The sequence below is a fragment of the Dipodomys merriami genome, unplaced genomic scaffold, assembly GCF_024711535.1.
Source record: "Dipodomys merriami isolate MVZ:Mamm:240054 unplaced genomic scaffold, mDipMer1.0.p SCAF_11, whole genome shotgun sequence".
Classification (NCBI taxonomy): domain Eukaryota; kingdom Metazoa; phylum Chordata; class Mammalia; order Rodentia; family Heteromyidae; genus Dipodomys; species Dipodomys merriami.
Genome location: NW_027202382.1, coordinates 49,919,241 through 49,932,803, shown reverse-complemented (window position 1 = coordinate 49,932,803; position 13,563 = coordinate 49,919,241). Strand labels below are relative to the sequence as shown.

The 13,563-nt window shown below is 44.8% G+C and overlaps 1 protein-coding gene across 6 annotated transcripts in view; it reads right to left on the bottom strand.

Moving 5' to 3' along the window:
* Ehmt1 (euchromatic histone lysine methyltransferase 1) overlaps window positions 1-13,563 on the bottom strand; it is a 129,675-nt gene that overhangs the window by 114,936 nt on the left and 1,176 nt on the right. The gene's annotated exons all lie outside the window — the stretch shown is intronic.

Below are 13,563 nucleotides of genomic sequence, written 5' to 3'. Positions count from 1 at the left end.
AGGGAAAAACTAGTGCTTGTCAGGAGTTGAAAGAAGGAAGTAGAGAGATTAAGTGCTAATGGAATCACATATATCTGGGAAATGATAAAAATGTCCTGAAAAAAAAAATTTGGGGGGGGGGGTGTCAGTCATCAGGGAACTCTGGGCCTGGGCACTGTCCCTGCACTCTTCAGCTCAAGGCAAGTGCTCTACCACTTTTATCCACATCACCACTTCCAGTTTTCTGAGTCGTTAATTGGAGATAAAAGTCTCATGGACTTTCCTTGCCCGAGCTGGCTTTGAACCATGAACCTCAGATCTCAGCCTCCTGAGTAGCTAGGATTAAAGGCATGAGCCACCAGTGCCTGGACTATGTTGCAATTTCTAAAGGTGTTCTACCCTAAGGTAAGAATAATGTACAGCCCAGCACCAGTGGCTCAAGCCTGCAATCCATCATGGTTCAAAGCCAGCCCAGGCAAGGCCATGAGATCTTATCTCCAATTCACAACCAGAAAACCTGAAATGGAGCTGTGGCTCTAAGTGGTAGAGAGCTAAACTTGAGCAAGAGCTAAGGGACAGCACCCAGGCCCTGAGTTCAAGCCCCACAACAACAACAAAATTGCACATGAACTTTTCTAGATTCTGTAAAACAACAGAGTTGCACACACTTCAAGTAAGGCAAATTCCTCTAAGATTTCAGATGCCACAAAGTCCCAAATGACTACACAGCCACATACATTCCCTGTCCTACTTGGTTCTAAGTTATACAATGCTTTACCACATTGTTATTGTTTTGAAAAACATCACACTTTTCATACTTCACTTAAACATTTTTTATTTTATTTTTTCCATAATGCCATGATCCACAAAGCAGTCATAGTACTTTAAGCAGAAGATAAACATCTCTTGAGATGCCGGGTGCAACTCAAGTGATCTGGCAGTTACCTAGAAAACTCGAGATCCTGAGTTTAAACCCCACTACTGCCAAAAAATAAAATAAAAAATTGAAACTACATTTATTTGCTAAGCCGGGTGCTGGTGACTCATGCCTGTAATCCCAGCTACTCAGGAGGCTGACCACCGGGCAGGAAAATCTGTGACTCTTTTTTTTTTGGGGGGTCCGGTCGTGGGGCCTGAACTCTGAGTCTGGGCGCTGTCCCTCAGCTCTTCAGCTCAAGGCTAGCGCTCTACCACTTGAGCCACAGCGCCACTTCTGGCTTTTTTCTTTTTGCTTATGTGGTGCTGAGGAATCGAACCCAGGGCCTCATGCATGCAAGGCAAGCGCTCTCCACTGAGCCACCTTCCCAGCCCAAGTCTGTGACTCTTATCTCCAATCTCAGAAAAATACAAAAGTCGGATCTGTGGCTCAAGTGATACAGCACTTACCTTGAGCACAAAGCAGCTCAGAGACAGGCCCTGAGTTCAAACCCAAGGACAGGCAAAAAACAACAACAACAAAACCACTGCTTTAAAAAAAAAGTGCTGGGTACCTGTAATCCTAGCTACTCAGGAGGCTGAGATCCGAGGATCATGGTTCAAAGTCAGAGCCCAGGCAGTTAAGTCCATGAGACTGTAATCTCCAATAAACCACCAGAAAACTGGAAGTGGTGCTGTTGCTCAAGTGGTAGAGCACTAGTTTTGCACTGAAGAGCACAGGGACAGCACCCAGGTCCAGAGTTCAAGCCCCATGACTGACAAAAAAAAAGATAAGACAAGACTGGCTGGGAAGGTGGCTTAGTGGTAGAGTGCTTACCTAGCATGCATAAAGCCCTGGGTTCAATTCCTTAGTACCACATACACAGAAAAGGCCAGAAGTGGCACTGTGGCTCAAGTGGTAGAATGCTAGCCTTGCGCACTGAGAGCCTCAGGGACACTGCCCAGGCCTAGTTCAAGCCGAAAGAAAGAAAGAAAGAAAGAAAGAAAGAAAGAAAGAAAGAAAGAAAGAAAGAAAGAAAGAAAGAAAGGAAGGAAGGAAGGAAGGAAGGAAGGAAGGAAGGAAGGAAGGAAGGAAGGAAGGAAGGAAGGAAGGGAAAGAAAGGGGGGAGGGAGGGAGAGAGGGAGGGACGGAGAGAGAAAGAAAAAGAGAAAGAGAGATAAAGGGGGAGGGAGAAAGAGAGAGGGGGAGGGAGAGAGAAAGAGAGAGGGGGAGGGAGGGAGAGGGAGGGAAAGAGAGAGAGAGAGAGAGAAAAAGAAAGAAAGAAAGGAAGGAAGGAAGGAAGGAAAGGAAAGAAAGGGGGGGAGGGAGGGAGAGAGAAAGAAAAAGAGAAAGAGAGATAAAGGGGGAGGGAGAAAGAGAGAGGGGGAGGGAGGGAGAGGGAGGGAAAGAGAGAGAGAGAGAAAAAGAAAGAAAGAAAGAAAGAAAGAAAGAGAGAGAGAGAGAGAGAGAGAAAGAAGGAAAGAAAGACGGAAAGACAGACAAGGGAGGGAGGAAGGGAGGGAGGGAAGGAGGGAAAGAAAAAAAAGAAAAGGCAGACACAAAGGAAAGAAGAAAGGAAGGACTAGCCAGGCCCTGATGGCTCATGCTGTAATCCTAGCTGCTCAGGAGGCTGCCATCTGAGGATACTGGTTCAAAGCCAGCTCAGCCAGCAAAGTCCATGAGACTTTTTTTTTTTTTTTTGGCCAGTCCTAGGGCTTGAACTCAGGTCCTAGACACTGTCCCTGAGCCTCATTTGTGCTCAGGTCTAGCACTTTACTATTTGAGCCACAATGCCACTTCCAGCTTTTTCTGTGTATGTGGTACTGAGGAATCGAACCTATGGCTTCATGTATGCTAGGCAAGCACTCTGCCACGAAGCCACATTCCCTGCCTCTATGAAACCACCAGAAAACTGGAAGTGGAGTTGTGGCTCAAAGTGGTAGAGCACTAGCCTTGAGCAAAAGAGCTCAGGGACAGCACCACATTCTGAGTTCAGGCCTCACCCAAAACCAAAAGAAAAAAGAAAAAAAAATACTGAAATCTACCATCATCATCCCATCTGTGAAATTTTCTTATAATGGAAAACAACAGCCTGCTTCCCATGTCCAGTGTCTGCCTGCACTTCAGAACGGCAGTTGAGCACCTGCCAGTTGTGTCCTTCAAACCACCTCCCCGAGGGGCTCCCTTGAAGTGGAGAACTAGAGAGATAGAACCATCCACATGCCAAGAACACAGCCTAATAACCCACCTAGGAAAATGTCTCCCCCAAAATTAAACATCCTTGACTCAGAAAAAAATTAGAATAAATAATCTCTTTATGAGTTAGGCTGCTAATTACCCACCATTAAAAGCCAGTCACAGAAGATCACAGGTTACACGCTTGTATTTTTACATGAAATATCCAAATCAGGTAGGCATTAAGAGAAAGAAAGTAGATCAGTGCTAGTTGGGAGCTGAAAGGAGGCACAAAGACTGTTTTAAAAACATCCTGGAATCAGCACATTTGCATACCTGATTGGATAGTTCCTCTTAAAACCACTACCCAAACTGCCATTTTCCAGCCAAGTATCTCAACATATGAGCAGTAGCACTGCCTGACTTACAGTGGCTTCCATTACATTTCTTTTCAAAGGCAAGCACAAAGAAACCTTCCCTATTGTTTCTGCTTTCTCAATGCACAATGTGCTAAACTGGAGTTTCCTCAGATCCAGGGCCCCTCCCCCACTCTTTTGTTCCAAGAATAAGTTCTAGAACAGGCAGACTAGCAGCCAAACTATCTAATCCATCATTCAGAAAGAAGAGGTAAAAAACACAACTCTCATGGAATCTCTTCTCAACAAGTATTTCTGTATCTTCTTGTTTCCCTATGGAATCAATTAAAAACCCAAGTAGGCCTTGGTTCTGCATCTCTCACCCCTCCTTACTATCATTCCAAGGAAAATGGAGTTTTCACACCAAGCCAGGTATGATTACCGCAAAGTTGACATGTAGACTAAACAGACAGGAGGTCACTGTCTCCCTCTTTCCTGTTAATTAATGGTCAGTGCCATTCCCACACCCAAACTCTCCACTCATTGAACAACAGTAGTACAGCAGCAAAGCCCAGAACCCTGAGGCTAGATCACCTGGCTTTGTCACCCTTTCAGCCTCTACCACCACTGAGGACACCACAGACACAGGGAAGAAGAAAGAAACAAAAGACACGGTTAAATATCAGGTATTCTTACACCAGGCGCCGGTGGCTCATGCCTGTAATCCTGATACTCAGGAGGCTGAGATATGAGAATCATGGTTCAAAGCCAGCCTGAGCAGGAAAGTCCTGAGACTCTTATCTCCAATAAACCACTAGAAAACCAGAAGTGGCACTGTGGCTCAAGTGGTAGAACCCTCTCCTTGAGCTGAAGAGCACAGGGACAGCACCCAGGCCCAGAGTTCAAGCCCCACGACCGACCAAAAAAAAAAAAAAAAAAAAAAGAAAGAAAGAAAAAGGATAGGAGCTGGGTATGGGGTGGCTTACACCTGTAATCTTAGCTACCCAGGAAGCTGAGATCTGAGGACCATGGTTCAAAGCCAGCCCGGGCAGAAAAGTCTGTGTGACTCTGATCTCCAATAAACCACTATAAAACTGGAAGTGGCGTTGAGGCTCAAGAGGTAGAGTGCTAGCCTTGAGCTGACAAGGGCAGCGCCCAGGCCCAGAGTTCAAGCCCCATGACAAAGAAAGAAAAGAAAGAAAGAAAGAAAGAAAGAAAGAAAGAAAGAAAGAAAGAAAGAAAGAAAGAAAGAAAGAAAGAAAGAAAGAAAGAAAGAAAGAAGGAAGGAAGGAAGGAAGGAAGGAGAGAGACAGAGAGAGGGAGGGAGAGAGAAAGAAAATAAATAGACTGGGAATGTGGTTTAGCAGCACCTAGTATGTATGAAGCCCTTGGTTCAATACCTCATTTCCACATACACAGAAAAAGCCAGAAGTGGTGCTGTGGCTTAAGTAGTAAAGTGCTAGCCAAGCAAAAAGAAGCTAAGGGACAGTGCCCAGGCCCTGAGTTCAAGCCCCAAGACTGGCAAAAAAGAAAAAGAAACAAAGAAACAAAGAAAAAAATAATTTCATTTGCAGGGAAATGGATGGAATTAGAACAAATCATGTTAAGTGAGATAAGACAAACTCAGAGACAACATATGTTTTCTTTGATATGCAGAATTTAGATCTAAAAGACACTGGGATATGATAAACTATACAGGATTCCAGATACTTACAGATGGTGAACAAAAGAGGGTACTGGTAGGAAAGGAACACAAAGGCACCAGTCCCAAGTACCTCGTTCATATTTATATAAATATACACAATATACATACTGAAACGAACTCCAAGAAATGGACACAAAAGACTTTTTTTCAGTTTTTAGTGATCTTGTCATCTTTACCTTATGTATATTGTATTCATGTGTATATCTTTGGGAGGTTAGGGGGTCAGGATACAGAAAAAAAGGTTAAAAAATGCAGCATTGGAGCTCACTGGACATTGATCAAAGTCAACTATACAACTCATGGGTGGAGTCAGAAGGAAGGGACTAGGAGAGAGAGGGAACAGAAGACACTGAACACAGGAAATGTACCCATTACCTAACTGATGTAATGGCAATCTCCCTGTACTTCACCTCTATAATAAAGTAAATCATAAAAAAAGAAACATACCTAAGACTACAAAAATACAGGCCAGAAAAAAGCCGGGCACCCGTGGCTCACACCTATAATCCCAGCTTTGCGGTTCAAAGCCAACCCGGCAAGTCCACGAGATTCTTATCTCCAATAAATCACCAGAAAACCGGAAGTAGCGCTGTGGCACATGGTAGAGCACTCGCCTTGAGCTGAATGAAGAGCTGAGGGACAGCGCCCAGGCCTAGAGTTCAAGCCCCATGACTGACCAAAAAAAAAAAAAAAGGCCAGAAAAGGCAATGTGATGCAGAAATGATTAGAATAGTGATATTAGAGAAAAAATATCAACTATAAAACAAGACTTGAAACATCACTAAAGGCAGAACAACAGAACACATGGCTAATAACAACCTCAAAACACATGGCACAGCCATGGCCACAGTGGCTCACACCTGTAATCCTATCTACTCAGAAGGCTGAGGTCTGAGGATTGCAGTTCAAAGTCAGCAGGGGCAGAAGAGACTCTTATCTCCAAGAAACCACCAGAAAACTAGAAGTGGCGCTGTGGCTCAAGGGGTAGAGCACTAGCCTTGAGCTGAAGAGCGGAGGGATAGCACCCAGGCCCAGAGTTCAAGCCCCACAACAAGAAAAAAAGAAAAGAAAAGAAAAAGAAAAGCCAGGCACCAGTGACTCACATCCTATAATCCTAGCTACTCAGGAGGCTGAGATCTGAGGATCACAGTTTGAACTTAGCCAGGGCAGCAAAGTCTGTGAGACTCTTTTTTTTGGCCAGTTCTGGGGCTTGAACTCAGGGCCTGAGCACTATCCCTGAGCTTCTTTTTGCTTAAGGCTAGCGCTCTACCACTTGAGCCAGAGTGCCACTTTTTCTGTGTATGTGGTACTGAGGAACCAAACCTAGGGCTTCATGCACGCTAGGTAAGCACTATACCACTAAGCCACGTTCCCAGCCCCTGTGAGACACTTTTTTTTTTTTTTTTTTTTTTTGTCGGTCGTGGGGCTTGAACTCTGGGCCTGGGCGCTGTCCCTCAGCTCTTCAGCTCTAGGCGAGCGCTCTACCACTTGAGCTACAGCGCCACTTCCGGTTTTCTGGTGGTTTATTGGAGATAGGAGTCTCACAGTCTTTCCTGCCCGGGCTGGCTTTGAACCGCGATCCTCAGATCTCAGCCTCCTGAGTAGCTAGGATTACAGGCGTGAGCCACCAGCGCCCGGCTCCCTGTGAGACTCTTATCTCTAATAAACTACTCAGGAAAAGCCACAAGTGGCTTGTCACTCAAGTAGTAAAACACTAGTCCTAGCACAAAGAGGCTCAGGGACAGTGCCCAGGCCCGGGGTACAAGCCCCAGGATCAATAAAAGAAGGGAGGGGGGGGAGAGGGGAGGAGGGGAGGGGAGGAGGGGAAATGGGGAGGAGGAGAAGAAGAGAAGAGGGGGAGAAGGGAAGAAGAGGGGAAAAGAGGGGAGGGGAGTCATTAGCTACAAACTCATGCTTGTAATCCTAGCTACTCAGGAGATCCAAGTAACATGGTTCAAAGCCAGTCCAGGCAGTGAAGTCCATGAGACTCTTATCTCCAAATAACCACCAAAAAAGCCCAAAGTAGAGCTGTGAGTCAAGTGGTAAGAGTGCTAGCTTTGAGTGAAAAATCTCAGGCAGTGGACAGGGAGAGGAAAAGAGGGAGGAGAGGGGAAGAGAGAGAAAGCAAAAACCTGAGCAAAAAGCAACGTCCTGAGTTCAAGCTCTAGTACCAACACAAAATAAATTTTTAAACCAACATATAAAGGGTCATAAGGGAACATTATGAGCAACTGTATACCAACAAGAAAAATAATTTAGTTAACAAATTCCTAGAAACAAAACAACCGAAAATAACTTGGGAACCTAAACACCTGTAATGAGCATAAATTAAATTTTGTGTGGGTAGCTGGGCGCCGGTGGCTCACACCTGTCATCCTAGCTACTCAGGAGGCTGAGATCTGAGGATCTCGATTCAAAGCCAGCCCAGGCAGGAAAGTCAGTGAGACTCTTATCTCCAAATAACTACCAGAATACCGGAAGTGGTGCTGTAGCGCAAGCAGTAGAGCGCTTGCCTTGAGCTGAAGAACACAGGGACTGTGCCCGGGACCACAGTTCAAGCCCCACGACCGACAAAAAAAAACAAAGTGTTTTTGTGGTTTTCCACTGAAGGCTGTCAGTCCACCACTTGAGCCATACCACCACTTCTGGCTCTTTGCAGGTTTGAGATAAGTCTCGGATTTGTCTGCCCAGGCTTGCTATGAACTTCAAAGCTCAGATCTATTGCAATCTCTTGAGTAAGTTAGGATCATAGGCATAAGCCACTAAGCCTAGACTTTATTCAACACTCTACCTAACGTTTAAAAAAAAAAAAAAAAAACCTGGGCATTAGTAGCTCATACCTATGAACCTAGCTACTCAGGAAGCCTGGTTCAAAGCCAGCCTGGGCGGGAAAATTCATGAGACTCTCATCTCCAATTCACCACTAGAAAACCTGAAGTGGCCCTGTGGCTCAAAGTAGTATAGCACTAGCCTTGAACAAAGGTGCTCTAGGACAGTACACAGGCCCTGACTCCAAACCCCATTATTGACAAAAAAAAAAAAGAAATTCCTAACACCAGTCTTTCACAAGTATCAGAAAAGTACACATCCCAACTTGTAAGTATAAATGAAAAGCTTCAACAAGACAAGTACATTGGCACATACTTGTAATCTTAGCAAAAGAGAAGCTGAACAGGAAGATCATGAATTCAAGGATAGCCTAGGATATAGAACAAGACTCTTTAAAAAAAAAATACTAGGAAATCAAATCCAGCAAGATATAAAAAGGATTAGACACCACAAATAAATGATTTACTGCAGAAATGCAGAGCTGGTCCATAATACATCTCATTACTAAAAGGGAAGCTAGGGGCTGGGAAGGTGGTAGAGCACTTGCCTTGCATGCATGAGGCCCTGGGTTCGATTCTTCAGCACCACATAAGCAAAAAGAAAAAAGACGGAAGTGGCGCTGTGGCTCAAGTGGTAGAGCACTAGCCTTGAGGTGAAGAGCTAAGGGACAGAGCCCAGGCCCAGAGTTCAGGCCCCACAACCAGGCCCCCCCCCCCCAAAAAAAGGGAAGCTAAACATGTTGTTTGGTGATACAGCACATGCTTATTAGCATTTGTGAGGCCCAGGTTTAAACCCTAGCCAAAAAATAAAGGAAAGATGTAAAACCACACATCTCAACAGGTGCCCAAAATCCTTATAAGATTAATTTCACTTTATGATAAAAATGTTCAACAAATTGCAAATAAAAAAGAACTTCCTTAATTCAATAAGTTTTCCTAAAAACAGGAATGAGACTAAATCACTAGCTTTTACCACTTGTACTCACATCTCATTAAAGATTCTAAAGGGGTGACATTGATCAAGACACATTAAATTGATAAACTACTTTGTTGAATGGTAACTCCTTTATACGACTACTTAAAGATAATAACAATATTTTTTAAATATTAACAAATATTCATCTGGACACTGGTGGCTCACATCCAATAATCCTAGCTACTCAGGAGGATAAGAGCTGAGGATCACAGTTTAAAAGGAGCAGGGGCAAGAAAGTCCATGAGACTCTTACCTCTGATTAACTACCAGTGGAGCTGCTCCAAGTGGTAGAGTGCTAGCCTGGAGCGAAAGAGCTCAGGGACAGCACCCAAGCTCTGAGTTCAAGATCTAAAACTAAACAAAAGAAAAAAAAGTGAGAATAAAAAATCTTTTATAGGGTGGGAATGAATCTCTATGACAGGAATATCTAAAGTTCAAGGCCAGCCTAGGCTACTTCCTGACACAAAAGAAAGAGGAAGGAGAGAAGGAGGGAGAGAAAGCGGGAAAGAGAGAGGGAAAGAGAAAGAAAATAAACCAAGGATTCACACATCTTTGTTTCAAAACATTATTACAGGACTAGCCAGTGTCATAGTTCAAGTACAGTGCTTGCCTACCAAGTGTAGGCCAAAAAAAAAAAAAACTGCATGCTACAATAATCAATACAAATTGGTACTGTCGTAGGCACAGATAAATAGAACGGAACAGAACTAAGGATCCAGAAATAATCCTTCATACACACAGACAATTGATTTGCAACAAATAATGCCAAGACAATTTAGCATAGAAAGAATATTCTTCCCAACAACTGGAGCTGAGCCAAAGTGGTAGTCACATGCAAAGACTGAAGCTGAAACCCTATTTCACACCATATTCAAAGATTAAGAATGGTCAGGCACCACTGGCTAAGTCCTGTTGTAACCCTAGCTATTCAAGTAACTGAGATCTGAGGATCCAGATTCAAACAGTACAGGCAAGATTAGTCCACGAGACCCTTATCTCCAGTTAACAGAAATGGAGCTATGATTCAAATGGTGGCGCACTAGCCTTTAGCAAAAAAAGCTGAGGGGCAGTGCCATGTCCCGGAGTTCAAGCCCAAGACAAGCCAAAAAAGAAAAAGTCTTTCATGTTTTTTGTGTGTCATCTGTGGGGCTATAACTCAAAGCCTGGGCACTGTCCCTGAGCCTCTTCGTGCTAAAGGCTAGCACTCTAACACTTGAGCTACAGAAAAAGCCACTTCCACCTTTTTCTGAGTAATTTATTAAGAATCTCACAGACTTTCCTGTCCCAGCTAGCTTTGAACCATGATCCTGAGTAGCTAGGATTAAAGGCATGAGCCACTAGCACCTGGCTAAGATTTCTCTTTATCTGCTGATACCCGGGTTTGAACACAGGGTTGCTAGCTCAGCTACCGTCACACATCTCAGCTCCAGCTTCTTTGCTATTTTTGGAAATGGAGTCTAGCAGACTTTTCTCCTAGTCTGGCTTCAAACCACATGATTCTCCAGCTCTCAGCCTTTTGTTGGTGATGGTGGTGGTTGTGGGGCCTAAACTCAAGGCCTGGGCGCTGTCCCTCAGCTCTTCAGCTCAAGACTAGTTCTCTACCACTTGAGCCACAGCACCATTTCCAGTTTTTTCTGCTTATGTGGTGCTGAGGAATTGAACCCAGGGCCTCACGCATGCAAAGCAAGCACTCTACCACTGAGCCACCAAACCACTAGAAAACTGGAAGTGGTGCTGTGGCTCAAGCGGTAGAGCACTCACCTTGAGCTGAAGAGCACAGGGATAGCGCCCAAGCTGAGTTAAGCCCTACAACCGACCAAAAAAAATAAATAAAAATTAGCCAGACACTCATGCCATCAGTCTGTGAGACTCTTATCTCACATAAGCTACTCAGAAAAAGCTGGAAGTGGCACTGTGGTTCAAGTGCTACCTAGCCATGAGCAAAAGAAGCTCAAGGACAGCACCCAGGCCCTAGTTCAAGCCCTAGGGCAGGCAAAAAAATAAAAATCAATCAATCAAACTGGACTTCTCAACACCAACAAAGAAAACAATGGAAGACAGGGAGCCATGACTTCAAAGTGACTTCCATCCATCAGGAGGTTGAGATCTCTTGAGAGTCCCAGTTCAAAGCCAGCTCAGGCAGACAGAAAAGACAGAGATACTTATCTCCTAATAATAATCAAAAAGCTGGAAGTTAAGCCAATTACTGGTGGTGGTTAATGCCTATAATCCTAGCTATTCAGGAGGCTGAGATCAGAGGATCACAGTTCAAATCCAGACTCAGTAGGAAAATCTGGAATTCTTTTTTTTTTTTTTGGTAGGTCGTAGGGCTTGAACTCTGAGCCCGGGCACTGTCCTCAGCTATTCATCTCAAGGCAATCTTTTGACCATAGTGCCACTTCCGGTTTTCTGGTGGTTACTTGGAAATAAAGAGTCTTGTGGACTCTGCTGCGTGGGCAGGCTTTGAACTGTGATCCTCAGACCTCAACCTCCTGAGTATCTAGGATTACAGGCGGAAGACACCAGTGCCCGGCTGTCTGGGAGATTCTTAACTCCAAGAAACTACTCAGAAGCCAGGCGCTGGTGGCTCACACCTGTATTCCTAGCTACTCAGGAGGCCGAGATCTGAAGATCACTGTTCAAAGCCAGTCCTGGCAGGAAAGTCCGTGAGACTCCAATAAACCACCAGAAAACCAGAAGTGGCACTGTGGCTCAAGCGGTAGAGCACTCACCTTGAGCTGAAGAGCACAGGGTCAGCGCCCAAGCCCAGAGTTCAAGCCCCACAAACAACCAAAAAGAAAAAAAAAAAAGAAACTACTCAGAAAAAGCTGAAGTGGAGCTGTGGTCCAAGTGGTAAAACACTAGCCTTGAGCACAGAGAAGCTCAGGAACAGTACCTAGGCTCTGAGTTCACGCCCCAGGACCAGCACCCCAAAAAAGAAAAACCAGGCGCTGGTGGTTCACACCTATAATCCTAGCTACTCAGAAAGCTAAGATATGAGGACCATGGTTCAAAGCCAGTCCAGGCAAGAAACTGAGAGACTCTTATCTCCAATAAACCACCAGAAAACCAGAAGTGGCACGTGGTAGAGCACTTGCCTTGAGCTGAAGAGCTGAGAGACAGCGCCCAAGCCCAGAGTTAAAGCCCCAGGACTGACAAAAAAAAAAAAAAAATGCTGGAAGTGGAGGTGTGGTAGAGTACCAGTCTTAATGAAAAAAAGACAAGGGAAGTTCTCACCTGTAATCCTAGCTACTCAGTAGACAGATTTGAGTATTACGGTTCCTAGCCAGCCCCAGCAGGTAAGTCCCTGAGACTTTTTTTTTTTTTTTGGGGGGGGGGGTTAGTCATGGAGCTTAAACTAAGGGCCTGGGCGCTGTCCTTGAGCTCTTTCACTCAAGGCTAGCACTCTACCACTTTGAGCCACAGCGCCACTTCAGGGTTTTCTGGTTAACTGGAGGTAAGTCTCACAGCTGGGCACTGGTGACACACACCTGTGATACTAGCTACTCAGGAGGCTGAGAGCTGAGGATCAAAGTGTGAAGTCAGGCCTGGCAAGAAGTATGAGAGTCTTATCTCAAACTAACCACCAGAAAACCGGAAGTGGTGCTGTGGCTCAAGTGGTAGAGCACTAGCCTTGTGCTGAAGAGCCGAGGGTCAGCCCCCAGGCCCAGAATTCAAGACCCATGACAGACCAAAAAAAAAGTCTCTCCCAGAAGGCTGGGATGTAGCTCAGTGGCAAAGCACTTGTCCAGTAAGTGCAACATCCTGTGTTAGATCCCCAGTACCAAAAAAGAAAAGACAAATATATGCACACACATATATGTACATATATGTATACATGTGTACATATATATATATACACACACAGTTTTTTAAAAAGTCTCAGAACTTTCCTGATCAGGTTGACTTCTTCCAATCATGATCCTCAGATCTCAGCCTCCTGAGTAGCTAGGATTACAGGCGTGAGCCACTAGCGCCCAGCTGATACTATTTTTAAAAGCAAAAAATGTAAAAGCAAAAGATACAGAGTAGCGACACTGTAGGACAAGTACAGAAGGAATTGCTAGGAAAGGCCATGTGCTAGGACAAAAGCCTCCTGCACCACACCAGACTCTGCCTCAGTGATCCCGGACATATATTTAAAACCCAGGAGTGGAGCCCCCACTTATAATCTACAAAACCGGAGGAATATTTCAATCACTCTCTGTCTCAATAGCTCAGAGTGAAAATGTGTTGAACATCTTTGTAGGTCAAGAGAAAAAAGAACAAGTATGTAGTTCCAAGTGTCCGCTCTGCTGGGTTAATCATTCTGAAACTAATGAACCCTCACCACGAAGCATTTCCCAGATTCAGTGAAAATGACCTGTCTATTCCCTTCCGAGGGGGTCAGCAAGGCTGCACTGCAGACAAGCGGACCTTACCCCATCATCAGCACTTGGAATCACAACTCTAGAAAGATCTTTAAACTGACCACAAGTATAAGGTGTTATCACGCATGGCTCAGTGGCTAGAATATCTCATCTTCATCTTCTCTGCCACAAACTTTAACCCTGTTTCCTCATCCAAAAGAGAGGCGATAACAGGATCTACCGCCTGAGACTATCAGGGCTGGGAGTGGAGCTCAGGAG